Source organism: Chenopodium quinoa, unplaced genomic scaffold (assembly GCF_001683475.1).
Source record: "Chenopodium quinoa cultivar QQ74 unplaced genomic scaffold, ASM168347v1, whole genome shotgun sequence".
NCBI classification, from domain to species: Eukaryota; Viridiplantae; Streptophyta; class Magnoliopsida; order Caryophyllales; family Amaranthaceae; genus Chenopodium; species Chenopodium quinoa.
Genome location: NW_018743880.1, coordinates 466,127 through 482,466, shown reverse-complemented (window position 1 = coordinate 482,466; position 16,340 = coordinate 466,127). Strand labels below are relative to the sequence as shown.

The following is a 16,340-nucleotide window of genomic DNA, read 5'->3' as shown; positions in this document are numbered from 1 at the left end:
ATTAACTTGGTTGCCACAAACATTACCGTGACTAGTAATCTTCTTTGCCACAAATATTACCGTGGCTAATAAACTTTGTCGTCGCAATATACGGTAGCTAATTATTTATTTGCCACAAATAATACCGTGGTAAATAAATCCATTGCCACATTACTACCGTGACAAATAATATCTTTTGACACTAATGACTATCGTGGCTACTAATTTCAATAGGCATAAGCTTTAATTTATTGCAGCATTTATGGTATACGCATAACCGAATATTAGAGATGGAGTTTTTCTCAAATATGTCATATTTTTCATTCTTGAAATAGATATATATATATATATTATATAACATTAAAAAAAAGTAATATTAATGTCTTGGAATCCCATACATTCAAACACACTTGAATTCGATACCCATACATACAAACATACTAGAAATCAATTGTCTCATTGTCTCATCACTAGCTCACTCTTACTAAAAAAAAACACTCAAATCGTTTTGCTAAAGAACAATAAATACTCTATATGTACAATGTGACAATATGTCTGTGCTCCGCTCCTTGTCACCTACAATAAATAAATAGATAAATGATCAAGTTAATGTGTTTGCAAAAAGAGCACTAAAAAAAAAAAGATATGTTTTCAAAATGAAAAAAGGCCTGCAGTAAGAATAAAATTTGGTTAGGATTGATTTTGTATTAGAGTTACACCTGTGCATCAAAATAAAATATAAGAGATTAAAGGAGATACAATCAAATTCTGTCTAAGCTCTGCATCATACGCACAGGCTTACAAACACAAACACAAACAAACATACTTGAGAGAGGGGAAATGCAAAACTAAAACAATATAATGTGCAAGACAAATTCAACCTTCAGACGCTCAATTAGAGATTAGTACAATTCAAGAGGTGTATTTCACAAGAGCAGTGATATGCTCAAATAAGTGCGAATGAACCAGCGCAACAACCCATGAGAACGAGACAGACATCTGATGATCTGAAGGCTTATCTTTCAAAGAAATATCATCAAACATTTGAAGTATAGATAACTATGAGAATGTATGTATATATTGCCATCAGGATAACATACCCTGTTATTGGTATAACAAATGCCTTCAGTGCTGGCTCACTAGTTACATCAATCAACTCTCCAAGACCCAAGGCTGCCTGTTCCCTCAGTTCTCCTGATCCACCGTACTAAAATTGGTGAGAATCAAGTAGGGACTGAACAGTTTAAAACTGAGAAAATATAAATAATGATTTTGAGAATTTACAATTAGGATTGAAAGCAGATTTATGTCTTATTTCAAGTTATAAATCTTCTATTTATCACAATGCTAATATTTGTGAGAATCAATTATAGTACTTAGGATTTCTTAATTGGTTGTTATGTCCAGTGCCTTCTATTTGTTTATTTTTTTGTTTATCTTCAAGTTATGTATTTTGGTAAAGCAAGTCTCTTTAAGTAAGTTAACTTGTTGTTGTTAGATTTGATATGTCATGGATAAAAATAAATAAATAAATAAATAAAAACACCTGGTACTAAGGTTGATTAACAGGTTTCCAAACAAGTTTTTAATGAATACATCATTTACAAAATAATACAGTAGGTTCTAAGAAAATAAAACATGTTTCAAAAATATATTAGGTTTTAAGAGAATATTTTAGGTTTTAGGAAGGCTTATAAGCCAATCGTAAGAGGTCAAGATTCTTTAGCTTTAAAAAATGACAACAATCGTATTGAATATTAAAAAAACATTTATAATGCACAACAGGTGAAGATAGCATTACTTACTTCATTCCTTTGAACCTTCACTTCCTAAATCATCAGTATCTGATGAACTTCCTGCTCCAAGAAAATCCAGAAGTTGACTAAACTTTTTCTCCCAAACTGCATTGTTCTCAGCAATTTTTCTGTCCACGTCATTCTTAATAGCTTCCGCCTCTTTTTTGGCATGTTCAACTTCTAATTTAGCTTGTTCTGCTTCTGTTCTAGAATTTTCAGCTTCTTTTCTTGCATCTTCAATTGCTTGATCTGCTTTCTTTTTAACTTCATTCACCTCTTGAGTAAGATCAATTTGAGAGGGATTTACTTTAAAATGTTGCGTAATACTTCTACCAGGTCCATAAGCTTTCAAATACCCATGTGTATCTTTGCCAAGCACATCCTGAATAATTTTCTCATCTGTTTTCTCATTAAGACCTTGCTCTCTTTGTTCCTTCAATTTGTTTATCTCATCCTATGGATAAACAATATTAAGTTAGAAGATAAGATGGTAAATGTTAAATGAAAAATAACAAAAATAAAATTCATAAACTTACTATTGCATGGGTGTTATTGCCAAATTTAATGCATTCACAGCCTTCTCAGATTTTCTTGTACGAGTTGCAACCAATACGTCAACTCGAGAACACTTCCCGCCATTCTTCTTCCTCTACAAACATTACAGAGTTTTTAGAATCAAATTACACTCCTAATTAATGAACGTTTGCAATCCAGGGAAGGGGGGCTGGTGTGCAAGTAGGGAGGGTACATATCCATGTATGTGCAGGCAACTGCATCTGGCAGAAGGGGAGAGGGTGGTAGGAGGGGGTCGGGGCTGGTGTCCAGGCAAGGGGGGTGTAATGAGACACCTCCTTCCACCATGTTCACACATACAGCAGGTCACATAATTAAAAGTTCAAATTAGAAAGAATAGTTGTTACATACTATTTCTTGTCTAGTGCGACCGAAGCTTTTAGTGCCATTATAGTGAGGAATCTTTTGATGTGCCCTACTTTCACTTGCTTTTTTGCTCTTCTCCTACAGTAAAAAGGATTTAATCAATAATATACGTTAATTATATAACAATAAAGATATACTGTCTGTGTATTTTACCATAACCGCCTCTTGACAATAGTCAACCAAGAACTTCCATTCCACTTTAGTCAGATGACTAGGCTTATTTTTGAGACGTTCTTATTTTGTTTTCAAGTTTTTATCATTAAAGTACTTTGATTTCAATTTGCTCCTAGCACCTCTAAATAAACGTTGTGCATGTTTCATAACACACTCCCGCCTATTTTCAGGGTCATCAAATGACCACTTCTCCTGCAAAAGACAAAGATAAATTAATTATTGCTCATACATCAAGTTGACAATGTTTCATTGTTAATAAGAGAAAGAAAAACCCCATAAACATGTTTATTATGATAACATATTACCGTGATGCAAGCCCACAAATGGTCTAATGTTTTAGATTTATAATCGTCCCAACATTTAACTTGTACAGAACATACAGCTTTATTTCGAACTTGTTGACCCAAGAAGAAAGAAAATAATGAAGGATTATCACCAATAGCCACACCATCATTGTCAAACTCCACATTCAGTTTTTCCCCAGGAGGTAACAGGGTAAGCTTTCTACAATATACCGTTCCACTTTTTTTTTAGCAGCACCTGTATCAAGCATAAGCTCACTAGGTAGTGAATTGACATGACTTGAAGCATATTGTCATATATATATGTTTTAAGGGATAATAAAGTCAAACCTGATGTGTTAAGGTCCTCATTCTCTGGTACAGTCATGAGTTCCTTGTCGTTCAATGGTTCAGTATCCAAAGATGCATCTTCAAGTTCAAGTGGTTGACCAATCTGTCGTCCTTCCTCATCATAGCCCCCCTCAGCGGTGTTATTATTCTCCCTTGTTTCTCCAATTTCTTCATCGTTTTCTGTTTACATGTATAGAATAAAAACAAGTCTTTACTGAAGTGATAAGAAAGGATTGGTTTTGATTGTTGCTGAAACTCTCTAAGTGATGATATTGAATCTATAGCATCCACAAACTTTCTCATGAGTTTGGTTAATTAAAATTTTACTAATTCATCACAAAACCTATAACTGATTTATTGTTTGCTTTATTAATTGATTTATTGTTTGCTTTAATAAAAATACTGCTATGTGTAATGGAATGGGTCAATGGGGATGAGGTATAAGAAACTATAGTGCAAGCTCTGGGGGATAATGTGGGTGTTGATTTGGATTTTTTGGAGGATTTAGAGGTTGTTTTAGAGGTCGCAGAGGCTGCCAATGCTGCCACGGACACCGCAGGGACTGCTGCGTCTGCTGGGAACAGTGCAGTCCGCAGCCAGCTTGATGTGGACAGCACTTACCGCAGCCAGCCTGCGGGTGCTCCTGCTAGCAGCTCTGCTGATCACATTTGGAATCATTATTGAATAATAAGGGTTGCAATTTTGTTCAATATGCGTGAAATTGGTAATCTGATTTTGTTCAATGTAACCAAAAAGCACCTATCTAGTTCACTCATATTACATGAAATATACTCAAAAATAAAAAAAATTAAAATTAAAAACTTAGATGGTTAAATGGTTGGTGATATGATCTAGCTGAAGGTTTGGCAGCCCGCTTTTTGACATGTGTAATGAATCAACCAAGACCAAGCCACCTATCTTGCATACATACCACAAGCGCAAACAACAGCAACAAATGGGCACAAGCACACCAAGCAACCCACAAGACAGACACCAACAACAAACAGCAGCACTGGACAACTAATCAGAGCAGAACCACTTTTCAGAAGCTCTATTTTGGCATTTGGGAAAGAAGACAAATGTAGTAGCTATTAGCAATAAGTAAGCCAATCTTTTAGAATGCATATAGAGATATGGAGTTGAAACTTTAACAATAAGTAAGCCATCATCATAATCCAATCTGGAATGAAATTTTGTATGTGATATACTCAGTGGCGGAGCCACGGTGGGTTCAAGTGGGTTCATTGAACCCACTGATTTTTTGAAAAAAATTAAAAACTTTTTTTTTTTTAAAAAAAAAAATCAAAATAGGTTTAAATAGAATATTTGTGTATTATATGGCAACAAGTAAAGTTGTAGCCCAGTGGTTATTTTTACCTCTCATCATACAATGATACAAGAGTTTGTGGGTTCAGGGTTCGAAACCCATAACTCACACTTTTATTTTTTCATTTTGTTTCCTTTCATCCTGCTTCCCCTAATCCCCTGCTTCCAGCTTTCCTCTTCCTCATTCCCCCAAATTGCAAAACCCTAACTTCTTCCTCCTTCTCTTAATCTCTTCCCGTTCTTCCTCCTTGGCTCCTTCTCTTCCCGGCGCACGGGCGCAGCACCGCAGAAGTCCGCAGCAGCCACTCAGGCACTCAGCCAGCACCGCAGCACGGCAGGTCGGCAGTAGGCCAGTAGTCACTAGTCAGCCCACTTTGCCGGTTTCCTTTAAGGCTTTAATTGTATGTCGTCTTCTATCTAGTTCTATCTGGCCTTCTGGGTTAATAATATATAAAGTTTTTGGTTTCATGATTTTTGTAGATAATTACGTGAATACGTGGTGTTTGAATGTGTGAATGTGTGATGAAATTTAGCTATCAATTTTGGGTTTTTGGGTGACTACTGTCTATTGAAAAAATGGTTGAAATTGGGGTCTTGGGGAAGGAAGTATCTGATTTTCATTTACTGATTTAGGGTTTGTAGATTGTAGAAGTAGTTCATTTGTTGAATTGTTGTCTGTTGACTTGAATTAGTGTAATTTGTATAGCCTGTACTTGAATTGTTGTTTGTTGAATACTTGAATTGTTGCCTGTTGAAGTGTTGAATGTTGATTGTCGGTTGAAGTGTTGATTGTCTATTGTTTTAGAGTGTTTATCAATGATTCAATGGAGGTTGTTTTAGAATGTACTACATTGTTCTCATGTTCTGTAATTAGTGTAATCTGTACATTGTTCTTGACTTCTTGTCATGGGTTATCATCGATTTATTGCAGAAGTCGATTAGAAGGGGATAATCAGTGCTCGGTGCTCCACTGCTCCGTCATCCACTCATCCATATTTCGTGGCTCTGTAGGTGAATAACTGAATTTTTACTTCTTAATTTCATATATTTTACATACTATTTGTTTTGATCTTGAATGAATGAATTCTTGATAATAAATTATGATGTATTGATTTTTATTATCTAAAAAAAATCTGAAAAAAATTGTATGCAATTGCAAAGATATTCTTCTTCTTAGTTTGCTGTATTGCTGTATGCCTCTATTGCCGTATTGCCGTATGCAAAGATATTCTTCTTCTTGAATCTTGATAAATTATGATGTATTGATTTTTATTATCTAAAAAAAAATCTGAAAAAATAATTTTATAGTGATTGTGTGAACTTCTGTATTGCAGTATTGCCGTATTGGTGAGTGGTTTGCTTATTGATATTTTTTGGTTTATTTCTTTCTCGTATCCATTCTTTCCAGTTTCCAGTTAGCCTATTGTTGCTGTATTGTTGCATGTTGCTGTTAATTGGCGAGTGGTTTGCCGTATTGTTGCTGTTAGCCACTTAGCCTATCATTGAAACTGGTGAAATTCGTTGAGTTACTTTTGGTCTTTATATAATTGTATGCAAATATGCAATTCGTATAATTGTATTCAAATATGCAATTCGTACATAATTGTATGCAAATATGCAATTCATTCAATTGTAAATTATGATTCTGAACTTTCGAAATTTCGAACCCCCTATTTGGAAATCCTGGAGACGCCACTGGATATACTGCTACACCTACTCGCAACAACCCTCCAATATAACAGTGAGAAAATTTATCATTGAACATTAAGCATGAAATCATGAATATGGGGAGTTTGACTTTCTTTCATGCCATGTAGCATATACTATTGAGGAATATCAAAAATACCAATAATTTATTCATAGAAGATGGTAAGAACAAGGAATTTGACAAAATAAATTTGAACCGTAAAACATTTGTTGGAGTATGAATACTCTAGAATGATGAGGTTACCCAACTTTCCTATACTAAACACTTATTTCATTAGCTGAATAACTTTTTTTTTTACATAAAAGCAATTACATTGCATACCAAAACTAATGTTTTCATATGTACATGGATATTAGTATTTAATACATATGGACTAACAAAATGGTCAAGGGAAGGTTAGGGGAGATATAGAGCAGTATTTTTATCACTCAAAAATGAAAATTGGTGGGCAGATATGTATTTAATCTAATGGTGGTATAACTAAGAATAATTACATGAAACAAAATAAATTAGTGGCGGAAAACAACCACAACAAAGTATGCAAACTATATAGACTAGCAGAAGATATGCCATACAAACGTAATCAAGCTATGTGTTATCAACAAACAACGACACGAAAGCTAAATTATACTACAATATTAACAAGTGACCATAAAAATGAAACAATAGTCCATCATTTCACGGTTTCACCTAAGAACAAAATCCTACAGATGTCAAAAACAGAAAATTTTGACTAAAATTTTGACAAATGTAGTAGCTATTAGGTAACTAAGGTACCTAATAAGATCAAAATGACAGTAATAAGCTAGAAAGCAAAATCAAGAATAATGAAGTACCTTTTTCTAAGATATCCATGGCCATTGTATTTTGTGCTTTCTTGTTCGTCTTTAGAAACTTTTCCACTGAGTTTGGTGGAATGAAATTGCCTTTTTTGTTTCCTTCTCTCAAATGTCTTATGTTAGCCTGATAAAAATTAATTAACAAAAAATTACCAGAACTATAGAGGTTGGTTGAAAAACTAAATAAATCATACTTATTAGTTCATATTATACCTTTCTTGTAAACCTGATTTGAGGTTCTATTTCACGTTCCCGAACCTCAAGCTCATCATTAGTGGGAACATATTCATCATCTTCCAGGCCAACAATTTTTTTTTTCCTTTTTTTTCTTTATTTTTTGTCCCTTCAACCAAGCTTGTCAAAGAAGATGCGATTCTTTTTATGCCCAACGACTTAAGTCTGTTTTTGTTGGCTGCTATTATAAGAAGCCTCTTTTTTTCATACTCATTCATCTGCATTTACAAAGTAAAAAAAAAATAGGGTTAGAAAATTTTACAATAGAATTGTAATGCACATTGACTGCCTAATCTAATCTACTACCATCCACTGCATCCCTAATGCAAAGCTGCTGCCAGCTACTATACACATGGTGTACAATTACTATCAAATACTACAAGCCATTTACCAATAACTGTGCATAAAACAAAAACATCCTGGCATATATCTATTCAAATAAGCCAATAAAAACACGAATGCAAAGTGTGAAAAAATAAGTAATTATAACTACAAAGGTTTCTCAGGAATCCATGAATATATGTATCAACACATATAATTCATGCTAAAAAAACAAAAGGAAAAAAAATTAAGCAATATCAATATCATCATCGTCGCTCTCTTGGTCACTCTCACTGTCATCCTCATCATCATCCTCTAGCAAATCTTCGTCATCTAATGTTTGTAAGTCCATATCATTTAGATCTTTGGGTTGATTTTCCTTGGTAGCATCTACGATCATTTCACCAATATCATTTCTACTATGTGCACGTAGATCATCATTAGGGCTACTTGTATCCAGAATCTTCTTCGTAATTTACCCCTTTTGTGTTTTGGATTTGATTTTTTCAATTCTTTGTTTCTGATTTTGTTATTTTGATTGATTGTATTAGGTGAGAAGGGAAGGCGGATTAAGGAATCCTGTTTTTTGAATATGGATGAGTGTGATGTAGCAAACTTTATAGCCATTTGCTGGGCTATTTATGGTGCTAGGAACTCTCAGATTATGGAGGGGAGTGTAGGGATTATGAGGAAGTGATGAGCTATGCTATAAAGACTGGAAATTCCAAGCCTGGTTTTTGCTGTGCTGCTGCTGTTAGTTTAGGGAAGGTTGCTGTCGATTGGACAACAACATATGCAGGACTCTTAAAGGTTAATGTTGATGCTGCCTTTATAGGTGACTTTGGGTGTGGTTTGGGGTAGTGATCAGGGATGGTTTTGGTGAAGTTATGGCTACAGGGGTCTAGCAGGGCAGTGAGAAGTGGGACGTGAAGGTGGCTGAAGCAAAAGCCGTGTGATGGGGGCTGCAACTGGCTGCGAATATGGGTGCCCAAAATTTAGTTGAGGGTGATTGTTTGCAGGTCTTCCAAGCTTTGAAGAGCGAAGAGATTGGCTATAGTGAATTTTCTTTAATTTTAGGGGATGTTTTGTTATTTTGCACTAACTTTGTTATTGTTTATTGGTCTTTTGTGAAACGAGGTGGGAATAGGGTTGCTCATGAATTGACCCGGTTTCATCATAGGGAAGTGGGTCAATGAAAGTGGTTTGATGTAATTCCCTCTCGTATTCTTGATGTAGCTCTTCTTGATATATCTAATTAGCTCCCCTTTATGGATTTTATAAAAAAAAGGAAAAAAAAAGGAATGGACCATGTTTTATTGACTTGATATAAATCTTACTTGGATTCTCATTACTTTATTTCTTCATGTACATGTAAGAGGTTCTGGATTGAGAATACATTGAAGAAAATAGGACCCAAGGAAGATATAATCTCAAAATTAATTAAGCTTTAAAAATGCTAACAAAAAAAATAATTCTTTTGGTTTACTATTTACACATTAAAATCGCATCATATAATAAGAAAAGGCTATGTTTTTTTTATAAAACCGTAGCAATTAGGTAAAAAATGCTACGATTTTGAATTGTAGCAAATACATGTTCCTATGTGTTACTCCTAGTTTTGCAGTTCAAAACCAGAGCAAAAGGCTTGAATAAAACCGTAGCAAGTGTACTAGTGTATTTTGCATTGGTATTGCTCTACTTGTTCAGAATTATTGTAACATATGACTTTTAATATCAAATATATTCATCAATTTGACAAGACTAAGCTAATGTTCTAAAAAATGCAAATTAAAAAAAAAACAAAAATTAATAATAATAAAATGCAAAACAAAATATTTTTTGGCAATTTTACACTACATTGTTTTTTTAAAAATAATCAATAATTATAAGATACAACATTTTTAAAACAAATTTATTTGAATATTATTTGGGTAAATGTCATATGGTTAAAAATTTATAATAGTGCATAACCAACAATTTTATTTGAAAGAATTTGTAATTTTTTTGTTTTACATATTAATTTGTATTTCATGTTTGAAACTAATTGTAAATTTAACCATATAAAAGAAATTTTGTCGTAAGATTCCTATCATTAGACTAAGTTTATTTTCTTTAAAAGAAATATGGTCGGTTTATATTAACATATGTTTGCCACATAAATAAATTTTGATGTGGCACAAGTGTTATAATGATTGTCACATTGAATAAAATACCCGTGACACAAGTGTTTGTTTTCCACGAGAATAATATTGTCGTGGCATCACTGTCTATTTGCCACAGGAATATAAATACGTGTGGCATAGTTTTTATTTGCCACGGGAAAAACATATAGTCGTGGCACTAGTTTCAGTTAGCCACGAACATCATTTTTCCCGTGGCATAATATTTGTTGTCATATCAAGTTTATTATTGAATTTAATTTTTCCCGTGGAAAGATCAAATTATGCCACGAATTTAGAATTCCCGTAGCATAATTCGTCGCACAAGTGGTGAATTGTTGTAGTGAGATCTTGAAATAGACTTTATTCATACCGCCTTAGAGTATTGGGATTCATACACTCATTGCTTTAGATTAGGTCATGATGAAATTTAACCTTTACTGGAAGAATTTGGTGCCATTTTTGGCTTACCTTCTTTAGATCTTGCGGTAATTCCTAAGGTGAGCGAGTATTATTATAAGGATTTTGAGCGTTTCCTTAACCTTAGGGATAAAGACTTAAAAGTTTTAGTGCATGGGAATGTGGTTAATTTTACAGAATTTGCACGTTTTTATTTTGATAGACCACGCTCGGAGTCTTTTCATGTTTATAAAAGAAGGGCTTTCCTGTTTTGCATGTTTAGCCAATATCTCCTCACTAGTGGTAATATTCGTGAGGGTCAAGCAATATTAATGTCTGTCATGGAGCAAATTGAATCAGGAAGAAATCCAATGCCATTAATTGTTGGAGAAATTATGCTTAGTTTAGATGAGCTAAAAAGAAATCCAAAAGCACCTCTTCGAGTTTCTCTAATATTATTACAGGTAGAAAATTAATACTTTTAATTGCAGAAATAAATATATTTAATTTTGTATAGTTGCAGATATTGCTAATGGAGAGACTAAAATTAATCAGCCCTCCTGAAAAATATTGAAAAACGTACATCAGATTGCTTTGTAAGAAGGAAGAAGCGCTTTTCCATCACTAATAGAAAAAAGTGCTATTTGTAACTGGAGAAATTGACTTTTTGTAACTAGTATTGTTGGTTGCGAATGTCACCGTTAAAACTAGTGAAAATTATTCGTAACCGGCTAATGTTAGTTACAAATAATGTATTATTCGTAACTGTCTTTACCCAACATCAGTTACAAAAAGTCTATTTTCCAAGTAAGAAATTACACTATTCGTAACTGACATTAAGTTACGTCGGTTACAATAAGGGTATTATTAGTAACTGGCAAATCATAACGCTGGTTACGAATATATTTTTTATTTTGTTGAAAAAAAATACTATTAGTAACTAGCACTAGATTACGCCAGTACTAATGAATAATTATTATTTTTTAATAAATATTTGATTCGAATACAGAATGGTAGTATATCCTACCAAATTCCCCATCGTCAATAGGGTTATAACTTGTTACAATTCAACCAACAAAACATGTACTCCAAATACTTCCATATAATTTTAATTCACCCACAACACACAATACAAACACTCAAAATAGTTTCACACTTCGAACTATTCATCCACATCCATACAATACAACAAACATAGCTATAATTTAATTTCCAAAAAACAATTAAAACTTAAATAAAATAAGCATTGATTTATAGTTTAGAAATATAATAACAATAACCAATAGGCTAAATAAAATTAAAGTAGATATATAAAAATGTGTTACATTTTTATTAAGCTAAATGCGATTAATCATAACATCGATTAATAAGATAACTAGTCATTCAACAAAAAATTAAGCCTAAAAAACTTAGCCCATTGTTCTAAAATCTCATCCAATTCTACATCGTTGTAGGCTGCAAGTCTTACTAAATACTCCTGCAAATATAAAAAAAATAAGTGTATATACATATTATACTTTATAAAAATAAAACATCAACCAAAACTCGTATAAAGCATTTTAGCTTGCATAGAGGAGGTAAATTCATCACTAACCTCTTTCAAATTACCCTTGCAATCGCTATGGAAAGATACTATCTCATACATATATCTCATCACATAATAAGCACATTCGGTACCGCCACATTGTTGAGCACACTAATTCAAAAGAACATAGTACAATTATTTAATAAAATAAATAGTACTTTCATTACTAATAGAACGAAAAAGCAAGAATTATACGCTTACCTCCATTCTTATGTGTAGTAATTGTGGCTTACTCATTTGAAAGCATTTCCTTTGAGGTGTGACCTATATACATTGTAAGGTTTAGAAAAAAATCATAAAAAGCATTAGATTAGACGAATGAAAAATAACTTTTAATTACATGCATATGAGTACGTAGTACTAGGAATGTTGTGTACTAACAACTTCATTATTTTGGACAACTCTGGGTTTCGAGCGTTAGGAGGTGATTGAATAACAAAATCAAACTCATACGCAAATCAATAACATAGAGCACCCAATGGTTCCTACATTTCAATAAACTTGTTTATATTATTCACATAATTGAAATAATAAAATTATGAAAAAGTAAGGATTTCAAGGATCAGTAGTACATACTCTTCCATATATAGAGATAAAATGAATTTGCATTGTGCATCCTTTTTCCTTAATTCAGTAAGAAAATCATTTTTCAAATACATTTGGACATCAAGGAAATCTTTCTTGATTTCAGCTACAGAAATTTTTTGGGGGCACAGGAATATAATTTTAGTCTTCTAAAATAATGAGATATGCTCTTCAATTATTTACCTGCATTTTACAGAAAAAAAAATAATTAGTTTAATAAAAGGATCTAATAAAATATATTTCATAGTGAAACAAATTCAAATAACTTAAATGTATGTTAGTATTTAAAATATGTAGACATGGATTAATGAAATATTAACACATGCTCCTTGTAGTAATTCAGAGACATCATCACTAGTAACATAAATTTGTGTGTCTTCCTCATGATAAAATAATGGATCCTTCAATGGAATTATCGTAGTATCATAATCTCCACTTACTGAAGTCATGCAACAATACAACATAGAACACTGTTCACCAAGACTCTCAACAATATTTTTCGGAATAATAAGTTATGCCTTTGCCTTTAATAGTTGAATGCTATGAGTTAATAGGTCCGCACCTATCAACTTTCTCTTTGGTCTGCACCAATTCATTATCCATCTTTTTCGCCAAAGTCATAACCTTCAAGAAAAGATAAATATTAATATAATTTAGTTACAAATATCTTAGATCATTATATAGCATATCAATCAATTACCTCATCAGTAAAGACGACTAAATCTGTCGGCCACCCTAAAAAATAACCTTTCGCCTTACCCAACTTAGTGACACTGTCATCAGTCTCTTCTGGGAGATTTAGGTGAGAATAATCACTGTAAACATGGTCAACACTAACTCTGTAGATGTCACGGTTCATTTTCTTGTTATGAGTCACTCCACTAGGACAAGGTTTCGCCATTCCATCGGCCATATCACTGAGTTCCCACTAAACTCATCAATTAAAGCAAGACGACATTTAGTTGGGACCTACATAATAGTGCATGTCGTAAGAAACATGAAAGCATAATCTACAGTTAACAACTAATAAGTATGAGAAATAAAAAGTTTAAGATCACACATAAATATAAGCAATCAAATAAGTTCAAGATCACACTAAAAATGATAAGCTAAAGCTGCTCATTCCTAAAGATGTCCTGCTACTTGTATAATGGTAATGATTTGTTAGTTACTTTGTTGAATAAATTTAGTGTTTTTGTGATGCTTACCGCTATAGAGCACTGATAGGTAAGATTTATAGAGCAAAAGTAGGTAAGATTCTTTGTAAAAAACTGATTTTCTTTGGTAAATTGGCCTCTAGCAAATGGGATTGGGAGGGTTTATAAGGGTTAGGAAAGGGGGAGGGGGTTGCAGGTTAGAACCTTGGCTTGGACTGATTTAGCAACCAGCTGAGCCGGTCTTATATTTCCACTTGTATCAAGATAATAGAAATTCGGTCACACAACAAGATGATTTGATTGAAAGGAATAGCTAGCTCAATATATCAACAAGATATTCCTAGTGTATCTACAAGGCTATAACACTACCTAAAGAGTACTTTTTCCATTAACAAGATATTGTCACATTGCTCTTACCCTCATAAGTAAGATATTGATATTATATAGACTTTAATTTAACAAGAATACCTGTTTCCCCTCTCTCACTAAATCTAAAGAGTAATAAGATAGAACAACATATTGATGAGGATTTTTATATCAACTCAGCTTCATCTGCCTTAATCTGGCAGAGACTTTCACCTTCCATAGCGATCTTCACATTAGCAAACATAACTACAATATACTAACATAGCCTTGTACTTAAAAAAATAATCATTTGAGCATATTAAAGGACAGAGAGGAAAGCAATATCTATTAGATATTCTTCAAATTTTCAAGGAATTTCTATTTTACGATATTAATTTGGTATTTGAAATCATGTAAGAGAATAACATGACCTAACGGGTTTAAAGGGGGGATTAGTGGTAAATGGACTTAAAACTAATCCTCCATAATTAGCTGCATCATGTCAACAAGTTAATCAATTGATTGCCCTCATTTAGTATTATAAATGCAAATCAGGTTACTAATCAAGTTAAGTACAATCCTCTAATAATGCTCCCAAAAAGATGATTTGATTTTCTAGTTCAAATTTCTAATTTCCAGTAAAGGCCTTAATGTATGAGAATTTTGTACACATAGCAGGATTAGACCTCGAAAAGCTTCTGTAGTAGTGAATACCCATGTTATTTTTCCAATTAAAGGCAAATCATTTGAGAAATATAGCAGATTTTAGGCAGAACAGTATCTATGGGCTCTATACAGGGAACAAATGGTGCTATTAATAGCCACACATGCAACAAAGTAATCAGTAACTCAATCAACTTAATCTAACTAGATACACACAACAAATTATATGAGGTTGTGTTTGGATATACACAATTCATTTCAAATGAAAGATTTCAATTTTAGAATTTGAATTCTTATAATTCAATTCCAAAATATTTGTTTAGGAAATAGTAGAATTTCAATTTTTGGATTTCAAAATATCGTCAATTTCTTCAAAAAAAAAAAAAAATTATGCTATTTAATTTTAATAACAACGTTCTACTTTTATTATTACTTTGTGTGAAATTCCAGTTTGATTGTTTTATGCGAATCCATAATCAAAGCTTTTACTTAAAATTGTAAACCCTAATTTTTTCCCCAAATTTGCTTATTAGAATGAAAATCATGAATTTACCTTCCAAATTAATGAAAACGTAGCTTAATTTAGATGAAACTACAGCTTTATGAAACCTGAATCTTGCTTCAATCGAGCAAAATAATCTTGTAAACAACAAGATTTGTATCACAATTGTTCAAATAATGATGTGTTTTGGGGGGGTCGACGGTGGTGACGGCGGTGAAGGCGTCTGAAGGGTAATCAGAAATAGAAGAGGAGAGAGAAAAATACAACAACCAAAAGTTAGGAGAGAGAAACCATGGATGATGAGGTTGTCGAAGAGAAAGAAGTGTGGAAGGTTAGATTATAATTTGAAATGACTTGGTTTGAGGTGTCATTTGGAAATTCAGATTTTTGTCTTATTTTTAGATGGGTTGGAATTTGGCCCAAATCCAAAATTAATATTCTTGGTTTGCCAAACATGTTATTTGGGCCAATTCCAGATTTTCAAATGAAATCTGAGTTCCCAAACAAGCCATGAAGGTATTCAATATTGAAATTCCACATGCTCTATTTTATTCCAATCAGAAGTCGCAACATATTCTGATGTGGATTTAAACCCCTTAACTTAATAAAGAATCTAAAATCACACAAGTAACACAAGCCCTTCGAATTTCCTAAGAAAATCGAACAACTTAAGAATAACGAACCGGATATGACTTTGAAAACGACCACTCCCGGAATGAATTCAACGCCTCTCAAATTACCTAGACCACTCCTGGAACTAAGTACTTTGATTAACAAAACTTAGACTACTCCTAGAACTAAGAGTTGAACGTTCTAATTATCAAAACAACTCCTTGAATTGAAAACTAGCAAAAGAATTTGTAAGCAATTAAGCAAAACAAACAATTAACTTGAATTTTAATGATTTTCGAATGTTATTGAAAAATCACGAAAATTACATTATTTATAGACTAAAACTAACTATTCCTAAGTCTATTCGAACTAGGAAAAAACCCTA

General features: G+C 32.8%; 3 long non-coding RNA genes across 4 annotated transcripts; 1 reads left to right on the top strand and 2 right to left on the bottom strand.

Annotated features, from left to right (window-relative positions):
- Positions 1-209: 209 nt before the first annotated feature.
- On the bottom strand, positions 210-3,519 carry LOC110686584. Of its 2 annotated transcripts, XR_002504258.1 has the most exons (7): positions 3,194-3,519; positions 2,868-3,080; positions 2,700-2,792; positions 2,312-2,424; positions 1,785-2,229; positions 1,080-1,173; positions 210-555 (listed from the first exon to the last, which is right to left on the bottom strand). It is a non-coding gene; the product is annotated as an uncharacterized LOC110686584 (long non-coding RNA). The 2 variants fall into 2 exon arrangements; XR_002504257.1 differs by lacking the exon at positions 1,080-1,173.
- A 48-nt stretch (positions 3,520-3,567) lies between these two features.
- Positions 3,568-9,270, bottom strand: LOC110686585. The gene is made up of 3 exons (XR_002504259.1): positions 7,607-9,270; positions 7,391-7,517; positions 3,568-3,700 (listed from the first exon to the last, which is right to left on the bottom strand). It is a non-coding gene; the product is annotated as an uncharacterized LOC110686585 (long non-coding RNA).
- Positions 4,935-5,857, top strand: LOC110686583. Its single transcript, XR_002504256.1, has 2 exons — positions 4,935-5,247; positions 5,778-5,857. It is a non-coding gene; the product is annotated as an uncharacterized LOC110686583 (long non-coding RNA).
- Positions 9,271-16,340: the final 7,070 nt, after the last annotated feature.